Below are 20,603 nucleotides of genomic sequence, written 5' to 3' on the forward strand. Positions count from 1 at the left end.
GTTTTCAACTAACAACAAAAACACTTGTTGATTTGTTTTTGTAAACAAAAACATAAACACTTCACTTTTTATTTTGCTCTGCTTTTACTAATGAGAAATTATTTGTTTGCATTTCTTTCTCTGGCTTTTTATTTATGCAAAAACAACAAACACACATTAAAATGCAAATCACGAGACATGCTCGTGCATAATAAAGGGCTTTAACGAGACACTAACAACACAACAACTAAACACCGCTAAAACTACAACAACAAATGCAAATTTTGCATACACACACTGTATGTGGCTGCCTAATTTTAATTTTGTGATTTATTTTAATAAAAAACTTTATTTTAACACTTTATTTTTACAATTTTTAATATATTTTCTATTAAATTACTTTAATAGCTATAATATTTCATGATTTGTTTAAGAATAAAACCACTATTACTTTAATTAAAATACATTTAAAGACGGATGGTAATTAATAACGACCGATTGAAGAAAAGTACGCGTGAGAACTAAATTGTTTGGCCGCGAGAACAGAGTTGCTTACAGCAATGGGATTTAAATGTTGCAAGGGATTGTATAAAGGGAATGCATTAAATTAATTATTAATTTATTTTGGAAGTTTGATTAACCTATCATCCTGTAACTTAAATTTGATTATATTTTTAGTAACAACTATCATTTTATTATTTCTAACGGTTTTCAAAGTGATTTCCTTATTATTATTATTATATTGTTTGTGTCTTAATATTACAATTTTTTTTTATTTTCTAAATTATTTATTAGCATAATTAACATATTTTTAAAACATTTAACATTTTTTTTAAAAGCCGAAAGTGAATTTTTAATTATCATCGTAAAACATAATGACGCATATAAAAATTAAATAACTCGGCATGAGGCAGAATAATAGAGAAGAAAAACTAGAAATATAAAATAGAAAAAACATTTAATTTTGCTAAACAAAAAACAATTTGAATCAATTAGATATCTATAAATCAAAACGATATTATTAAAATGAAATCGTTGTGAATTTATTTCAAATTTGAAAGGAGGTTTTTTAAAATATTTTTATTTTAAATTTGGCGGCACAATGTTGTCACCAAAAATAAAAGATACAGTCACTAACATAGCGGAAGTTTTTTGTAGAAGTTTGTTTTTTTGCTGTTATCTTCATATTAATCTGTTTTAGGAATCAATAAAACAATAAAAAATAGTAAGAAACATGATTTTTAAAAAATTACATTGTCAATATTAATATGTTTTTTTTTATAAAACAGAAGTAAACAACGAAATTGAAATACACTTCTTGAATGATTTGAAATTATTGAATAATACAATATACAATAGAATATATGAGGAGCCGCAGAACAAAAGGTACTTTTTCCAATTTTTTTACAAATATATATTCTTGGTATTTTTATATTTTTTGGGTTGAAATCTTCTAGAAAAAATCAATTACCCAAAATTTTTAAATTTTCAAAAAAATACCTTTTGTTCTGCGGCTCCTCATATATTTCAACCATTTTTTGGTGTTTAAAAAATAATAAGAATAGTTTTATAATTCTCCTTGAAAACTAAAACTTTCTGATAAATTTCGAAAAAGTTATATTCAAAAGAATATAACTTTTTTTACAAAATAATAAGAATTATTAAGAGTTTTTACAATTGTTATAATTTTCAGTCGAATGTTAAAACTTTTGGCTTAATTTCAAAAATTCGGAATTAAGTTCGAATTTTCGAATATATCAATTTTAAAGCAATAATGAAATTTTTAATAAATTCTTGTTAAATTTAGTTCGAATATTCAAACATAAACATTTATATAAAATAATAAAAATTAACAGTTTTATAATTTTTATAATTCTTTGAAAATTAAAACTTTTAGCTTAATTTTGAAAATTCGGAATTAGGTTAGAGTTTTCGAACATATAAATTTCAATGTAATAATGAAATTTTTGATAAATTGTGGATTTTTTATAAAGTTTTTCATAGTTTTTATATTTTGTTTAATTTTGAAAATTTAAAATAAAGTTGGAATTTTCGAACATATACATTTTCATATCATAATAAATATTTTATTAAATTCTTTATTTTTTTTTTTAAATTCATACATAATTTTAAAATTTGTTGCTTCATTTCTTAAATTTAAAATCAAGTTCGAATTTTCGAACACAACATTTTTTATAATATAATAAGACTTATTAATTGTTTTTATAATTTTTGTAATTCTCCTTCGAAAATTAAAAATGTCTGCTTAATTTTGAATATTCAAAAAAAAGTTCGAATTTAATAAAATTAATATTTTATTAAATTCTTTTATTTTTTTTTTTTTAAAAAAATTCATATATAATTTTTTACTTTATTTCGAAAATTCAAAATAAAGTTAGAATTTTCGAACATATTTTTCAAAAAAAATAATAAGACTTATTAAGAGTTTTTATAATTTTTATAATGCTCCATCGAAAATTCTAACTTTTTGCTTAATTTCGAAAATTCGGAATTAAGTTCGAATTTCGGGACATATCGATTTTAAGTTAAAAATTGAATTTGTTCCTCATATTTTGCTAAATTGTCATGTTTTGCTTAATTTCCAAAATTCAAAATTAAGTTCGAATTTTCGAACATAAAATTTTTTATAAAATAATAAGATACATTAAGAGTTTGTATAATTCTCATTCGAAATTTAATTTTTTTTAATTTCGAAAATTCGTAATTAAGTCCGAATTTTTTCAAAAAAACAAAAAATTTATAAGTAATATAGAAAATTTGTGGAAATATGAAATTGCGATTTTAGTACTAACAATTTCCGATTATATTTTTTATCAATTTTTTATTCTATCAATTTGAACAGTTTTTACTTTACACATGTTTTAAAGGCCACCAGCAGTACTAATAGTAGGGTTTATGTTACAAGTCACTATATAGAATATTAATTTCATTCAACAACCTTACTTTAGTGTATTGTTTTAAATGTTTATAAAACATAATTAAAACAATAAACCAACTAATATGCATATTATTTTTGAATTATAGATTTTACACCAGGCCCTAAAACAGGGGCAATTTGGTGTGATAATTAGTTGTGTCAAAAACCGGTAAAATTCCATTTTTAAGTTGTGTGGCCAAGAAAAACCAAAAACATCTCAATGTTACAAAACCGTTACAAGCAATAAAAGTGGGACACCAGAACCGGTCTTGATATTCTAATAAAAATAAGAAAATATGTAGCCAGAATTGACCCCTTAGAAAAGGTTAACTAAAGTTTACATAATTAAGTTATTCTTTTTTATTAGTTGTTTAACTTATAATTGTTTACTACATTTATGTAAATTATTTTTATTCTGGCTTAAATTTATGTAAATTTTAAAGAATATGTAGATAAATGTTGTTTAGACCCACTAGCAGAATGCAATGCATTTTACTGCTAGCTATGACCTTTACTCTTCATTCATTGTGACCTTCCAGATTAAACTGTAAACAATAAAATTTACATATGTAACTTGTAATAAAGCAGTTTGAGTATTTGTGAATAACGAATTTCATAAAATGTTTAAATAGCTAAATTAAAGCAAAATATAGAAATCGTAAAAAATATCCTGGAGATGCGGGGCATCGATCCCCGTACCTCTCACATGCTAAGCGAGCGCTCTACCATCTGAGCTACATCCCCATACAAAATAATACAATAATATTGCATTTCAAAAAACACAAACAATTTCAAAGGATTATTTTACAAATTTTGTAAAATGATGGAATGAAAATATCAAACTTAGTTTTACAGTCAGTTCAGATAGATATTTTTAAAATAATTTCCTACGACTATGTTGAAATATTGGATATTAAAGATCACCACCTAACGACCACGATCTTTGCTAATAACTTAGTCTAGTCTCATGGAGTTCTTTATATCCGAGTTTTATTGTTTAAATAAAAGAAGTCCTGGAGATGCGGGGCATCGATCCCCGTACCTCTCACATGCTAAGCGAGCGCTCTACCATCTGAGCTACATCCCCTTGAAAAACTACCTAAAATGTTTTGAATTTTATTTTAACTAATAAATATATAAATTTTAATGTAACCCATTTGTTGTAGACTGCGTATAATTGAAATAATGCTTACCTCGGCAGGTTTACCAGCCATCCACGAATTGCATATTAATGCAGTAAATAAAGTCGACCAAAAATATGTTGTGCAAAATCAAAGTTTGAATACAAGAGTTACAAGAGTTTGAAATAAATTTTATTGCGTACGATTTATTATTTTACTTTTGAACATATTTGTATTTAATTTAATTCAAAGAAATTCTCAATTCTGAATAATTTTTAAAAATTTCTGTTCTTATCTATGACTGACCAAAAAACTCAACCGATTGTTATAAATTCCATTTCAGTATAGTAATTAATAACACTAATCCTTATTAGAATCCTTATAGAAGATCGTAAAATATTTGAAAATATATCCTGGAGATGCGGGGCATCGATCCCCGTACCTCTCACATGCTAAGCGAGCGCTCTACCATCTGAGCTACATCCCCTTGTAAAAATGGACTAATATTCCAATCGATATTACAAACATAAAATGCATTCTACTTACATATAGCTGGCTAATTATATTTTAACACATTTCATGAGTTGCATATTAATGCACTAGTTATCGTATACAAAAATCAATACAATCCCGACAATCGATACTAAACATTACTAGAGTCAAAAAAACAAAAATAATTAAAAAAAAATTAACAACAATAATTGTTTTAAATATTGCACAAAAATAAGTCTGCAAAGATCATAAAAATAGTTTCTTTAAAAGGTATCCTGGTGATCTCCATAAATCTCACATGCTAAACGAGCGGTTTACTATTTGAGTTACATTCCACTTAATGCAGTTAAATTACATTTAAAGTATCACGAAATATTATCTTTTGAACGGTATTTACAATAGGATTAATTTGAACAAATTTAGCAGTTTTATGAAACAATTTACACTTTCATTTGTTGGAAATGCACATAAACTGTATCTGAATTTTTATTCAAACTAAACCATTTCAGACAAATTCGAAGAAACATATTGAATGACATAAATTCTGTGTTATTTTGCAGAATGCAATCTTTTTGAGATTTTCAGTATTAAGATCATTGAGGTTAAACCGATCTTTCCTTATAACTAACATTACTAAGTCCCAATGAGTTAAATATAATCAAGTGCATATGTATCAGCAAAAGAAGTCCTGGAGATGCGGGTCATCGATCCCCGTACCTCTCACATGCTAAGCGAGCGCTCTACCATCTGAGCTAAAACCCCGTAGAAAAATCTATTCATATTAGTTAATTTATATTTCAAGTAACTTAGTTTTATAAAAATTGCATTCGTTTTAATACAAGCGTAACATATTTATGGCAAACTAGTCACGTTTTAAGGTCATTCACGAAACCCCAACTAATGCATTACTTGATGGAATAATAACAATTTAAAACTACAAAACTAAATTTTGGTTTTATAATCATGGTTACTGTAACTTTATATTTAGCTTTATCGCAGATAAAGTATTATTGATAGAATGATAACGGAATAAAAATTGCTAAAATAAAGGCAAATGGCAAATTTTGTGACCTGTGATCTATATTTTCAGTATCACAAATTACAACATCATGTTATATTAGGCGACGCTTAATCCCTTTTTAATCCTTATCCTGTAATTAAAAAATGAAACGCAAATGGCATTATTTCTATAAACGCTTGTTAGAATGATTCTTACAAATAAATTAATTACATCTCGAATCTTTATTTGAATATTTCGAACGATTTGGATAGCAGAAGCAACGTCCTCTTTTAAAGCATGGTTGGAAATTTTTAAACTATGAGTACAGTATAAGGGTTTCAGTTTTCTGTAAACTATTTTTGATTTCAAAATTCAATCCTTATTTGACTAGGTAATATTTATATTATATTTCATGACAAATTAAATAACATTTTTAAAAATATCCTGGAGATGCGGGGCATCGATCCCCGTACCTCTCACATGCTAAGCGAGCGCTCTACCATCTGAGCTACATCCCCTTGTTGAAATACCTTACATTTGACATCATATTGTTTACTTCAATTACATTATTTCCACCACTTTTTAAAAGCAATTCACATTTTAAGGTAATTTTCATGAATTGCATACTAATGCAATAGCTAAAACAATATGAATTGTGTTGTCCGAAATTATACTCAATAATCACGACTTATTTCAAAACGAAACACTGTTGTATTTGAACTTGAAATTAGTAATATTGATAGGAAGACTATTTAACCCAATATTATTACAACTTGAAACAATACTGATAAAATTTCATATCATACAATTTATAAAATGCATTTCAAATCTATCATAGTTTGTTAAAAATTAAAATAAGGACAAATTTTGTAAAAGATCAAGTACTTGGAGATGCGGGGCATCGATCCTCGTACCTCTCACATGCTAAGCGAGCGCTCTACCATCTGAGCTACATCCCCTTATGAAATAATGCTGAATACAGTTAATTATATTGCATTTCAAATAACACTAATATTTTCAAAGGATTTTTATTACAAATTTTGTAAAATGATGGAATGAAATTTTCAAACTCAGTTTTGTTGTCAGTTTAGATAGGTCAATTTAAAATAATTTCCAAGTACTATATTGAAATATTGGATATTTAGGATCACCACCTCACGATCACTATATTTACTAATAACTTCCTCTAGTTTCTCGGAGTTCTTTATATCCGAGTTTCATTGTTTTAATAAAAGAAGACCTGGAGATGCGGGGCATCGATCCCCGTACCTCTCACATGCTAAGCGAGCGCTCTACCATCTGAGCTACATCCCCTTGTAAAAATTCCTAAAATGTTTTGAATTTTAGTTTCATTATAAACATACAAATTTCAATGGAACCCTATTTTTGTAGACTGCATATAATTGAAATAATGCTTACCTTGGCACGTTTACCAGACATCCATGAATTGCATATTAATGCAGTAAATAAAGTCGACCAAAATTTTAAATACAATAAACAAGAGCTTCAAATAAATTGGATTATGTATGATTTATTAGTGTACTTTGAAAATATCTGTATTTAATTTAATTCAAGGATTTTTCAATTCTGAACCATTTTTGAGATATTCCAATAGTTTCGATAGAAATTTCTGACAATAAATTCAACAGATTCTTATAAATTCCATTTCAGTATAGTAATTAATAACACTAATCCTTATTAGAATCCTTCTAGAAAACCATAAAATATTTGAAAATATATCCTGGAGATGCGGGGCATCGATCCCCGTACCTCTCACATGCTAAGCGAGCGCTCTACCATCTGAGCTACATCCCCTTATGAAAATACACTATTTGCAGTAAAATATTTCGTGCATTTAAACATTTTATTATAAAGTAACTGCAGTCCAATTTCTGTAAACTAATCACGTATGTTTTAAATTGCTTCATTACGTTTAATATAACTGCTTAAGTTAATCAAATGCTAACTGAATTTATTTGAAAAAAGTCAAAAATTTTTTAAGTTTCCAAAAATGTTTGTATAAAATTTCCACTCACGTTTTAAACGCCACCAAAACAGTCACTCCACTGCAGCCCTGTAAATTTATTTTATTATTTTGAGCATCAAAATGTAATTAGAAGTCGTTTCACTTTAATTTTGAATTGGATTGGTGTAGGACTGTAATGCCATTATAATCTAATTAACTGCTTATATAATTCTAAAAGATTATACACTTTATTTGGAAAATAATTTAATTAGAAATTAGATGTATTACTTTTTAATTTTACTACAAATTGTAGATTTAGTACTGATTCACAAACGTCAAGTTTACTTGCGCAAGTCTTGAGTTTGTTAATGACTGAGTAGAGGAGATTGCAAAGATTTTCCAGTTTTTCTTCCTCTCTCTTCTATAAACAAAAGACTTGATCTAGTAAACTTGACGTGTTTTAACCAGCAATTACTATATTATTCCAGGATTGAATTAATTTTCAGAAAATAAATTATTGTTTGAAAGAATTTATGCTTATTTTAATATTTAACAAAGTGGGAGGAGTAATTATAATGACTTTTTTAATTGACAGATTTCAGATTAAGATTTGTATACCTACCATCAAAAAATATGGGGAGTATATTGATTTTGTCATTTGGTTTGTGACATATTTGTCGCAGACCCACATAAGCACATATATTCTTGATCGATTCTAAGACGATCTACCTCTCTCCGTCTGTCAGTCTTTCTTTTGAAAACACGATAAGGCCTAAATTTTCCACAAATAGTGGCTTTGTTTGTTTGGTATTGAAAATAGCCAATATCGGTCCAGGATTTCACCTAGCCCAATATAAACGCTCTGCCGGAATACTGTTTGAGCAGCCAACTTTTATAAGGATCAGCCCATAATCAAATACAGATAAAATTCGGACTCTTCCCTCCTTATTAATTATGGATTCTAACTATACATAGAATATATAATCATCATCTTTAAAATCGTCTGAGTCTGCAATACAATACTTCACAAACCATAAATGTATGAGAGCTGTAATCATATTCTGAACTCTTATAATAGACATCAATGCGACTCTAATCGAAGGATTTGTCAGTTACTCAAGTTAAGTAAATAACGGGGATTTCGTCACAGGACAGACAACAAATATGTCTTTTATCTGTTCCGGTGCAATGTTCCTCCTTTTCATATGTATTAATTTTCAAGAATATTTTAAAATTACTTTAAAAATTTTCTCTGGAGATGCGGGGCATCGATCCCCGTACCTCTCACATGCTAAGCGAGCGCTCTACCATCTGAGCTACATCCCCTTATAATACTAAAGCCAATAAAGTGTGTTTATTTAATAAATATTTGTGATATTTTATAACAAAAATGGGATCTATTAATTGTATATCTAATATTTAAAACATTAAAGTAAGATGACGTGTGTGGTGTAGAGGCTAAGTACAGACATCATGCTCAAAAAAAGTAACCAAGTTCGAATTCCAACTGAGTTAAAAAAATTTAAAATAAAAATGTTTAAAAAACTGAATCAACTCCGAAATAAAAAAAAAGATAAAGATACTTTAAGAAGTTTTATGCATGTGAAGTGCATTTCATTCTATCAGAGTGTTAATGTGCATATTAAAAATGATTACAATAAATTTCAATATACAATCCTAGATATTTATACCCTACACCACCTTAGTGGGGATGGTATAATAATATACACCTTAAAGTATACCGATCGACTTAGAATCACTTTCTGAGTCGATTAAACGATGTCCGTCCGTCTGGCTGATTGGCTGGCTGGCTTGCTGGTTATCCATGTAAACCTTGTGCGCAGAGTACAGATCGCAATTTTGAAGATATTTCGATCAAATTTGGTACATGTATTTTTTTCGGCCCAAGGACCAAGCTTATTGGAGCTGGCTGAAATCGGTCCATTATTTCACCTAGCCCCCATACAAATGTCCTTCCGAAATTGAACTTTATCGGTCATAAATGTTTAATTTATAAATGTATCTCCACAAATTCCGCTCCAAATAAGTTTTATATATACAAAATTAATGTTACCAAATTTTGTTACGATCAGTCCATAATTAGTCATAGCTCCCATATAGACCCGCTTCCGAAAATCACTTTAACGTGTATAAATCGCTTAAAAATGTTGGTATACTCACAAAATACTAGTAAACTTTCATAAAGACATAAATCACACGACCTAATTTCATGGTGATCGGTCCATAATTAGTCATAGCCCCCATACAAGGCCCACTTCCGAAAATCACTCACGAATATAAATTATTGATATTTTAAAAGAAAAATGTTTTGGTCATTTACTTGGTGTAGGGTATTATATGATCTGGCTTGACCGACCATAATATCTTAATTGTTTTAAATAAAAATCCTGGAGATGCGGGGCATCGATCCCCGTACCTCTCACATGCTAAGCGAGCGCTCTACCATCTGAGCTACATCCCCTTATTGAAATGCATACATAGATTAAACATTTTAAATTGTTTATTACAATTACATTACTATGCCAAAAACCAAAACATAATCAATTTGGTAAAATTTATTCACATTTTAAATTCATTTTCATGAATTGCATACTAATGTATTAACTAAAAAAGCTTGAAGTGTATTATCCGAAATTATACTCAATATTCACGACTTATTTCAAAACGAAATACAGTTGTATTTGAACTTTATATTAGTATCATTAATAAGAAAACTATATAGCCCAATATTACTACAGCTTAAAACAATACTTGATTATAATTAAGACACTAGTCTAAGGCACAAGCTGAATGAAATAAATTTAAGACCTTCGTCAGCATTCTTTAGTACTTTAAGTGTCAGTTTGCTGCAACATCATATAGTTCTCACATTGTTGAGTGAAATACTTCAGGACTTGCTTTCAAGTATTTAATCATATTTTTCAGAATGTTGAAATAATATTTAATATTTGTACATTATTTGTATTTTGCCAAAAAAAAAATTAAAATAAGGACAAATAAAAAAAATTATAAAAAGTCCTGGAGATGCGGGGCATCGATCCCCGTACCTCTCACATGCTAAGCGAGCGCTCTACCATCTGAGCTACATCCCCATATAAAATTCAACTGAATGCATTTAAATTGCATTTCAAATGCATAACAGAAAATATTAAGTGTTCAAAATTATTTCAAATTCAAAATGTTCAATTATTATAAAAATCCAAATTGATCCGTTCAAGAATGTTGAAATATTATTGAATATCTATATATATAAAAGAGTAACGTTACTGACTGACTGACTGATTCATCATCGCACAGCCCAAACGGCTGAAGCTAGAATCAAGAAATTTTAACTGTGGGTTCCTCCCTCCCCAAAACGATCCGATAAGAAGGGATTTTTGGAAATTCGAACGTTTAGGGGGTAAAAAAGGGTAAAAACGGGTAAATTCGGTAACCTTATATCTTCAAAACTAATAAAGATACAAAAAAACTTAAAATAGCATGTTACTCCATTTAAAAAATAAGCTGACAGGTGTTTCGTACTTTTTGGAAATTCGAAACTTTTAGGGGAGAAAACGGGTAAAAACTGTATTTTGGTACTTTTTTTGCACCCTATGTATCTTTTAAACCAATAAACATAGAAACAAATTTTAAATCGTATTCTTTAACTAACAAAAAATAAAAAATATAAGTTTGGTACTTTTAGGAAATTCGAACCTTTAAGGGATAAAAATTGTGTTAATTTTTGGTACTTTTTCATAAAATATGTTTTTCTATAATTTGACATAGACATACGAATATTTTATTATGAGCTCCCACCACGTTACAGAAATTTATTTGAATGAAATTGTACCACCTCAATGGGGATAAAAAAGGTACCAAAAAGGGGATAAAATCGGGAAAATACATTATATTTGAAATTATTAAGCCAATTTTGATAATTTTTTTTAACGTTGGTTCCTGGATTCATACAAAAATTAACTAACAGCGTGTTATTTGGAACTCGAGTACCAAGGTGTATATTGGACCAAATCCGGGTAAACAGTTTGGTACTTTTTTTAAAACATATTTATTCTTGGGCACATTAACACAGATTTTAATATTTTGATACATGCCTATAGCATAAACAATTTTGGCAAAATGGAATATTTTTAAATTTCAAACTTGAGGGGTACCTAATGGTACTTTTTTAAAATTTTAAATTATTTCAGTTATCGACATTAAAGTTAGCTGATATTTATTTGAGTGAAGTTAGTGTTAGGAATAGGGGATAGTATTTAGGTACCAAAATGTGTGAACTGTACTATAGGTACTTTTTTGTTCATCTAATGGTACTTTTTTGAAATGTCTATAATAATGGACTTAGAAACATGAAATTAAACATATATGGTCCTAAGTGAGTGAGAATTCTAGGGGGAGACTTTTTGGTACTTTTTCTTTATTGGAATGGTACTTTTTGTAATTTCTTCACCAATGAACCTAGAAACATGAAATAAAGCTTATATATAAACCGAGTGAGTGGAAAACCACAAGTGTGGGTTTTTTGGTACTTTTTCTATATTCTAATGGTACTTTTTGAATTTTCTATAACTATGGACTTAGAAACATGAAATTAAGCATATATTGTCATAAGTGAGTGAGAATTCTAGGGGGAGACTTTTTGGTACTTTTTCTTTATTCTAATGGTACTTTTTGAATTTTCTATAACTATGGACTTAGAAACATGAAATTAAGCATATATGGTCCTAAGTAAGTGATAATTCTAGGGGCAGACTTTTTGGTACTTTTTCTTTATTCGATTGGTACTTTTTGTAATTTCTTCACCAATGAACCTAGCAACATGAAATAAAGCTTATATGGAACCGAGTGAGTGGGAAACCACAAGTGTGGGCTTTTTGGTCCTTTTTCTATATTCTAATGGTACTTTTTTTGAATTTTCTATAACAATGGACTTAGAGACATGAAATTAAGCATATATGGTCCTAAGTGAGTGAGAATTCTAGGGGGAGACTTTTTGGTACTTTTGCTTTATTCGAATGGTACTTTTTGTAATTTCTTCACCAATGAACCTAAAAACATGAAATTAAGACCGGAGTGAGTGGGAATCTACAAGTGACTGCTGTTTGGTACTTTTTCTATATTCGAATGGTACTTTTTGAATTTTCTGTAATAATGGACATAGAAATATGAAGTTAAGCATATATGGTCCTAAGTGAGTGCGAATTCTAGGGGGAGACTTTTTGGTACTTTTTGTTTATTCTAATAGTACTTTTTTGAATTTTCTATAACAATGAACTTAGAAACATGAAATTAAGCATATATGGTCCTAAGTAAGTGAGAATTCTATGGGAAGACTTTGTGGTACTTTTTCTTTATTCGATTGGTACTTTTTGTAATTTCTTCACCAATGAACCTAGAAACATGAAATAAAGCTTATATGGAACCGAGTGAGTAGGAAACTACAAGTGGGTGCTTTTTGGTACTTTTTCTATATTCTAATGGTACTTTTTGAATTTTCTATAATATAATGGACCTAAATATGAAACTAAGCGTATATGGTCCTAAGTGATTGAAAATTCAAGCGGATACCTCATGGTACCTTTTGTTTATTCTAATGGTACTTTTTTTTAATTTTCTATAGCAATGGACTTAAAAACATGAAATTAAGCATACATGGTCCTAAGTGAGTTAGAATTCTAGGGGAGACTTTTTGGTACTTTTTCTTTATTCGAATGGTACTTTTTGTAATTTCTTCACCAATGAACCTTGAAATATAAAATAAAGGTTATATGGACCAGAGTGAGTGGGAATCCGCAAGTGGCTGCTTTTTGGTACTTTTTCTATATCCTAATGGTACTTTTTTGAATTTTCTATAACAATGGACTTATAAACATGAAATTAAACATATATGGTCCTAAGTGAGTGAGAATTCTAAGGGGGGACTTTTTGGTACTTTTTCTTTATTCGAATGGTACATTTTGTAATTTCTTCACCAATGAACCTAGAATCATGAAATAAAGCTTATATGAACCCGAGTGACTGGAAAACCACAAGTGTATACTTTTTAGTACTTTTTCTATATTATAATGGTACTTTTTTGAATTTTCTATAACAATGGACTTAGAAACACGAAATTAAACATATATGGTCCTAAGTGAGTGAGAAGTCTAGGGGGAGAATTTTTGGTACTTATTCTTTATTAAAATGGTACTTTTTGTAATTTCTTCACCAATGAACCTAGAAACATTAAATAAAGGTTATACGGACCCGAGTGGGTGAGCAACTACAAGTGCTTTTTGGTACTTTTTCTATATTCTAATGGTACTTTTTGGTACTTTTTCTATATTCTAATGGTACTTTTTGAATTTTCTATAACATAATGGACCTAGAAATATGAAATTAAGCGTATATGGTCCTAAGTGATTGAAAATTCAAGCGGATACCTCATGGTACCTTTTGTTTATTCTAATGGTACTTTTTTTTAATTTTCTATAGCAATGGACTTAAAAACATGAAATTAAGCATACATGGTCCTAAGTGAGTTAGAATTCTAGGGGAGACTTTTTGGTACTTTTTCTTTATTCGAATGGTACTTTTTGTAATTTCTACACCAATGAACCTAAAGCCATGAAATTAAGCTTATATGGACCCGAGTGAGTGGGAAACCACAAGTGGAGGATTTTTGGTACTTTTTATATATTCTAATGGTACTCTTTTTGAATTTCCTATAATAATGGACCTACACTTTCCAAAAAATCGAAGAATTTCAAAACCGCGGTTTCGGTTTTAAAAAATTAAAAACCGATCGGTTTCGGTTTTGTGATAATTTATTAAATCTTAAGTATTATAGAAACAAAATTAGTTGATAATATAGGAAATGATATACAAATCTAAAATTCAAGATTGACGGGTTATGGTTTAGTGAATGCGAATTTAAAAGTGATAATCAATCAATGGTACTATTTCCTTATTGCAATGGTACTTTTTGAATATTTTATAATAATAAACATAAAAATTTAAAATTAGGAACACATTTTGCATTTTCTATAATAATGGACCCAGAAATATGAAATTAGACATTTACAATTAGATTCACAAAGTGAGACTTGATAGTACTATTTCTTTCTTCTAATTGGGGTGGCGAAGCGCACCGGGTCAGCTAGTATAAAAATAAATCATCACTGAGTTTTAATATTTAAAATATTAGTAAAAGAAGTCCTGGAGATGCGGGGCATCGATCCCCGTACCTCTCACATGCTAAGCGAGCGCTCTACCATCTGAGCTACATCCCCTTATTGAAATACCTTAAATTTGTAAAAAAAAGTACTTCAATTACATTATTTAGACTATAGACAAATTAACTGTATTCAGTTATTTTCATGAATTGCATACTAATACTGCATTAGCATTAGCAGTACATTTTCGGATATTATACTCAATAATCACGAGTTATGTTAAAACAAAATATTATTGTATTCCGCCCAATAAAAACAATCATTCGTAAAATGGTTTCATGTATATAATTCGTTTATAGAGATTTCATTAAATATTTGTTTGTATTTCAGTTTAACAAATAATGCAGGGATTTTTGAAAATAGCTGCAGTGAGCTCATGGGTCAATGGAAATTATAATAATTTCGAATTTATTAAATATTACTGAATAATTACAATATAAAATATACCGTTCGGCGGCAAAAAAATTACTTTAGTTGCAAAAAGTAATTTTTTCAAATTAAAAATAAAACAAGTAAAAAAGTATGGTCGGTCAAGCCCGACTATATAATACCCTACACTAAGTAAAAGAGCAAAACATTTTTCTTTTTAAATTTCAATAATTTATATTTTTGAGTGTTTTTCGGAAGTGGTCCTTATATGGGAGCTATGACCAATTATGGACCGATCACCATGAAATTAGGTCGTGTGATTTGTGTCTATATGATAGTTTACTATGTTGTATACCAACATTTTTAAGCGATTTATGCACGTTGAAGTGATTTTCGGAAGCGGTTCTCTATGGGAGCTATGACTAATTATGGACCGATCGTAACAAAATTTGGTGACATGAATTTTGTATATATAAAACTTATTTGGAGCAGAATTTGTAGAGATACATATATAAATTAAACATTTATGACCGATAAAGTCCAATTTCGAAAGGACATTTGTATGGGGGCTAGGTGAAATAATGGACCGATTTCAGCCAGTTTCAATAGGCTTCGTCCTTGGGCCCAAAAAATAATATGTACCAAATTTTATCGAAATATCTTCAAAATTGCGACCTGTACTCTGCGCACAAGGTTTACATGTACAGTCAGCCAGCCGACCAGACGGACGGACGGACATCGTTTAATCGACTCAGAAAGTGATTCTAAGTTGATCGGTATACTTTAAGGTGGGTGTTAGACTAATATTTTTGGGCGTTACAAACATCTGCACAAACGCATAATACCCTCCCCACTATGGTGGTGTAGGGTATAATAAACATTTATGACCGATAAAATCCAATTTCGAGAGGACATTTGTATGGGGGCTAGGTGAAATAATGGACCGACTTCAGTTTCAACAGGCTTGGTCTTTTGGCCGAAAAAATAATATGCACCAAATTTGATCGAAATATCTTCAAAACTGCGCACAAGGTTTACATGGACAGCCAGCCAGCCAACCAGACGGACGGACATCGTTAAATGGACTCAGAAAGTGATTCTAAGTGTTAAACCAATATTTTTGGACGTTACAAGCATCTGCACAAACACATTATACCCTCCCCACTATGGAGGTGTAGGGTATAATAAATGAAATATTGTAATAATAATAATATTAATGAAACACATTATTAGACTGTAGCAGCTAACAGAATCAAAGTCATTTTAGAATCTGTTAAGAACTCTGCCAGCATAATTTATATCCTTTTTGGGACAATCACACAAGTAATATTTAACTCATATTATAGAGAAATAGTATTCAGGACTTTAGAAGAAATTTACATATTTTTGCTACTTCTTGATTATTTGCTATTAATTATTTAAGCTATTCAATATTTAATCATCAAACTTCTTAAAGTACAAATAAATCATTATTCTTGTTTTCATTATTTTTTTCCTTGTTGATTTTGTTTTTTTTTAGTTTTTAAAAATATTTTCATATTTTTTTCTAACTCAGTTGGAATACGAACTCGGTTGCTTGTTTTGCGCATGATCTGTCTTAGTCTCTACACCACAGACATCATCTTATTTTAGTGTTTTAAACATAAGATATGCTATAAATAAGTAGACATTTTACTTGTTAAGAATAATCACAAATTTAATAATACACACTTTATTTGCTTTAGTATTATAAGGGGATGTAGCTCAGATGGTAGAGCGCTCGCTTAGCATGTGAGAGGTACGGGGATCGATGCCCCGCATCTCCAGAGAAAATTTTTAAAATAGTTCAAAATTAAAAATTAATAAATATGAAAGGATACACAAAAATACTTATTTGTTTGTGAACTTTCTTCTCGTCCTTTACTTAACTTGAGCAACTGACAAATCCTTCGATTAGAGTCGCATTGATGTCAATTGTAAGAATTCAATATAAGGAGTAAGGCTCTCATACATTTACGCACAATACCAATATATTTATGAAGGTATTGTATTGTGCATAATTTGCAGACTGAAACGATTTTAAAAGAGCTGCTTTCTATTTGCTATGTATTAACAGAATCATAAGTAATAAGGATCTGATCCAAAAAAAACATACAAATTAATTTGAAACAAGTAAGAGTGTTATATTCGGCTATGGCGAATCTTGTCTACCCACCATCTGATATAGGGGTTAAGTCAATTATGGACTGATCCTCACAAAATTTTGCAGCTCAAACAGTATTCCGGAAGAACATTAGTATGGGAGCTAGGTGGACTGATATTGCCCATTTTCAACACTAAATAAATACCTAGTTCCGTTTGGGCTCCATAGTGTTTTCAAAAGACAGACAGACGGACATACGAACGGACATAGCTAGAACTTCTTAGAATCTTAAGATGACCCAGAGTATATATACTAATGTGGGTCTGCGATAAATATTTGAATGTGTTACAAACGGAAAGACAAAATCAATTTACCTTCTTTCATTTTTGATGATGGATATAATAATCTTAGTCTGAAATCTGTCAATTAAAAAAAACATTATAATTACTCCTCCCAATTTGTTAAATATTAAAATAAACATAAATATCTTTCAAATAATAATTTAGTTTCTGAAAAATAATTCAATCCTGAAATTGTATAGTAAAAACCTCAAGTTTACTTCAGCAAGTCTTGAGTTTATAATTTGTAGTAAAATTAAAAAAGAATGCATCTTATATCGAACTAAATTATTTTCAGAATAAAATGTAAAAACGATTAGAAATTTATAAGCAGCTAATTGGATTATAATGTCACTACAGTCTTACATCAATCCAATTCAAAATTACAGTGGCTAAAGTAAAAAGATTTCTAACTATATTTTGATTCCCATAAATCTATATATATAAAAATTAAATGGTCCATGTATGTAAAGTCATCACGTGCGAACGGCTGGAGCGATTTGGATAACTTTTTTTTATTCGATTCGAAATTTTTAAGGAGATTGTTTGTAAAGAAAAGAAAATCAAAAATTCAGGGTAAAACTCGGATTTTTTTTGAGTCCAGTCATCTGTAATAAAAAAGCAGTACACATTTAGATATTTTATTTGCAAATAAATAAGAACAGGCAGGTGTATGTGGTTTGGAGAAACTTGAAGAACTAACATTAGTAAATGCTACCGGGCGAAGTCGGGGCGGTCATCTAGTTTAATATACTAAATATATAGGGCTGCAATGGAGTGACTGTTGGTGGCGTTTAAAACGTGAGTGGAAATTTTATGCAAATATTTTTGGTTACTTAAAAAATTTTTGAATTTTTTGAAATAAATTCAATAAGCACTATTTTAAACGTAATGAAGCAACTTAAAACGTGATTAGTTTACAGAAATTACACTGCAGTTACTTTATAATAAAATGTTTAAATGCACGAAATATTTTACTGCAAATAGTGTATTTTCATAAGGGGATGTAGCTCAGATGGTAGAGCGCTCGCTTAGCATGTGAGAGGTACGGGGATCGATGCCCCGCATCTCCAGGATATATTTTCAAATATTTTATGGTTTTCTAGAAGGATTCTAATAAGGATTAGTGTTATTAATTACTATACTGAAATGGAATTCAAACAATCAGTTGAGTTTTTTTTTTGTCAGTCATAGATAAGAACAGAAATTTCTATCGAAACTATTGGGATAACACAAAAATACTTCAGAACTGAGAATTTCCTTGAATTTAATTAAATATATGTAGATATTTTCAAAAGTAAAATAATAAATGGAGATTATTTCAAACTCTTGTATTCAACATTTGATTTTACATAACATAATTTTGATCGGCTTTATTTACCGCATTAATATGCAATTCATGGATGTCTGGTAAACGTGCCAAGGTAAGCATTATTTCAGTTATACGCAGTCTACAATAATAGGGTTCCATTGAAATTTGTATATTTATAGTTAAACTAAAATTCAAAACATTTTAGGATGTTTTACAAGGGGATGTAGCTCAGATGGTAGAGCGCTCGCTTAGCATGTGAGAGGTACGGGGATCGATGCCCCGCATCTCCAGGACTTCTTTTATTAAAACAATGAAACTCGGATATAAAGAAGTCATGAGACTTGTATAAGTTATTAGCAAAGATAGTGGTCATGAGGTGGTGATCTTAAATATCCAATATTTCAACATAGTCCTTGGAAATTATTTTAAATTGACCTGATCTTAACTGACTACAAAACTGAGTTTGAAATTATCATTCCATCATTTTACAAAATTTGTAATCAAATCCTTTGAAAATGATTGTGTTATTTGAAATGCAATATAATTAACTGTATTCAGCATTATTTCATAAGGGGATGTAGCTCAGATGGTAGAGCGCTCGCTTAGCATGTGAGAGGTACGGGGATCGATGCCCCGCATCTCCAACTACTTAATCTTTTACAAAATTTGTCCTTATTTAAAATTTTTTCAAGCTATGAGTGATTTTGAAATGCATGTTTCAATTTGTTGTAATAATTATTCGGTTAAATAGTCATCCTATCAATACTACTAATTTCAAATTCAAATAAAACAGTATTTCGTTTTTTAATGAGTCGTGATTATTAAGTATAATTTCGACCAACACACTTAATGTACTTTTAGTCATTGCATTAGTATGCAGTTCATGAAAATTACTTCAAAATGTGAATTGCTTTTATAAAGTGGTGGAAATAATGTAATTGAAGTAAACAATATGATGTCAAATGTAAGGTATTTCAACAAGGGGATGTAGCTCAGATGGTAGAGCGCTCGCTTAGCATGTGAGAGGTACGGGGATCGATGCCCCGCATCTCCAGGACTTTTTATCCTTTTTTATAATTTTTCTTAATTTTTTAAATTTATAAGTAATTTTTAAATGCGTTATTAAAAAAATAATAAAAGAAACTAAGTAAATAAATTAAAATATTCTCATAAATGTTGATAGTTTCATAACTATATAGTACAAGATCTTTCCAGAATATAAAGATGCTATTTACAGAAATGGCAAAGAAGTTCTCAAATCACAATACAATTATTTTGCAGTCGAAAAACGAATGCTTTAAGTTATTTGAAATTGTAGTAAAAATTGAAATTTTCACAAAATTATTTGGTGTTACATCCTCATATTTATCTCATAGGCATTTCAAATAAACTCTTATCCGCTTTAACTATAAAATTCTGTATTACAAAGGACTCTAATTGGATGGATGAAAGTTATTTTAAAAATCATTACATAACAAAGTATTTATTTTATTGTTGATCGTTGTATTGCATTTTGTAGCAGATGGGGATGTAGCTCAGATGGTAGAGCGCTCGCTTAGCATGTGAGAGGTACGGGGATCGATGCCCCGCATCTCCAGGATATTTTTAAAAATGTTATTTAATTTGTCATGAAATATAATATAAATATTACCTAGTCAAATAAGGATTGAATTTTGAAATCAAAAATAGTTTACAGAAAACTGAAACCCTTATCCCTGTACTCATGGTTTA

The 20,603-nt window shown here is 29.4% G+C and overlaps 9 non-coding genes across 9 annotated transcripts; all 9 read right to left on the reverse strand.

Annotated features, from left to right (window-relative positions):
* Positions 1–3,588: 3,588 nt before the first annotated feature.
* On the reverse strand, positions 3,589–3,661 carry TRNAA-AGC (transfer RNA alanine (anticodon AGC)). The gene has a single exon. It is a non-coding gene; the product is annotated as a tRNA-Ala (tRNA).
* A 270-nt stretch (positions 3,662–3,931) lies between these two features.
* TRNAA-AGC (transfer RNA alanine (anticodon AGC)) lies at positions 3,932–4,004 on the reverse strand. Its single transcript has one exon. It is a non-coding gene; the product is annotated as a tRNA-Ala (tRNA).
* Positions 4,005–4,452: 448 nt separating this feature from the next.
* On the reverse strand, positions 4,453–4,525 carry TRNAA-AGC (transfer RNA alanine (anticodon AGC)). Its single transcript has one exon. It is a non-coding gene; the product is annotated as a tRNA-Ala (tRNA).
* Positions 4,526–5,975: 1,450 nt separating this feature from the next.
* Positions 5,976–6,048, reverse strand: TRNAA-AGC (transfer RNA alanine (anticodon AGC)). The gene has a single exon. It is a non-coding gene; the product is annotated as a tRNA-Ala (tRNA).
* A 723-nt stretch (positions 6,049–6,771) lies between these two features.
* On the reverse strand, positions 6,772–6,844 carry TRNAA-AGC (transfer RNA alanine (anticodon AGC)). Its single transcript has one exon. It is a non-coding gene; the product is annotated as a tRNA-Ala (tRNA).
* A 428-nt stretch (positions 6,845–7,272) lies between these two features.
* On the reverse strand, positions 7,273–7,345 carry TRNAA-AGC (transfer RNA alanine (anticodon AGC)). Its single transcript has one exon. It is a non-coding gene; the product is annotated as a tRNA-Ala (tRNA).
* Positions 7,346–8,749: 1,404 nt separating this feature from the next.
* TRNAA-AGC (transfer RNA alanine (anticodon AGC)) lies at positions 8,750–8,822 on the reverse strand. The gene has a single exon. It is a non-coding gene; the product is annotated as a tRNA-Ala (tRNA).
* Positions 8,823–9,905: 1,083 nt separating this feature from the next.
* Positions 9,906–9,978, reverse strand: TRNAA-AGC (transfer RNA alanine (anticodon AGC)). The gene has a single exon. It is a non-coding gene; the product is annotated as a tRNA-Ala (tRNA).
* A 558-nt stretch (positions 9,979–10,536) lies between these two features.
* TRNAA-AGC (transfer RNA alanine (anticodon AGC)) lies at positions 10,537–10,609 on the reverse strand. Its single transcript has one exon. It is a non-coding gene; the product is annotated as a tRNA-Ala (tRNA).
* Between the last annotated feature and the right edge of the window lie 9,994 nt (positions 10,610–20,603).

Source organism: Calliphora vicina, chromosome 3, assembly GCF_958450345.1.
Source record: "Calliphora vicina chromosome 3, idCalVici1.1, whole genome shotgun sequence".
Classification (NCBI taxonomy): Eukaryota; Metazoa; Arthropoda; class Insecta; order Diptera; family Calliphoridae; genus Calliphora; species Calliphora vicina.